Here is a 499-nt window from a genome sequence, read left to right as displayed (position 1 = left end):
TGTGCTAAACCTCAAGCCATGAGAAGCTTGTTCAGCTGTGCAAGATATACAAAATGTCATGACCTTGCCCTTTTCTTTGGGGATCCAATGATACTCATCTTTGTAGCATGCAGTATTGGTAAGGAAAAATAATTTCAATGAAAAAGCAACTTTACAGAAATCTAGACCAGTTAGTGACTGATGACCTCCTATAGTTTCTGCAAGACTGGGAAGATTTTTAGATATAAGGCACCAAGCTTGTTCAAAAGCACACTTTTCCACAAGAGATAGCAGAAGGTTGCATTTACGTCAGTCAAATCTAGAAACATTCTACTAAATGCAACACAAGGCTCCATCCTTCTCTGAAGACGGCTCTGTAAAAAAGATGTATTTTCACTGAGTTGTGGGTGTAGCCACTGACCTTTAGGTGCACATGGAGATGCAAATATTCCACGTATGTCAAATACCAATTCATGAAACTGCAATGACATGTAGCTGATACAGAGGCAACAATCAAAAG

Source organism: Catharus ustulatus, chromosome Z, assembly GCF_009819885.2.
Source record: "Catharus ustulatus isolate bCatUst1 chromosome Z, bCatUst1.pri.v2, whole genome shotgun sequence".
NCBI lineage: Eukaryota > Metazoa > Chordata > Aves > Passeriformes > Turdidae > Catharus > Catharus ustulatus.
The sequence above is the reverse complement of the archived record's forward strand: the minus strand, read 5'-3'. Positions refer to the sequence as shown.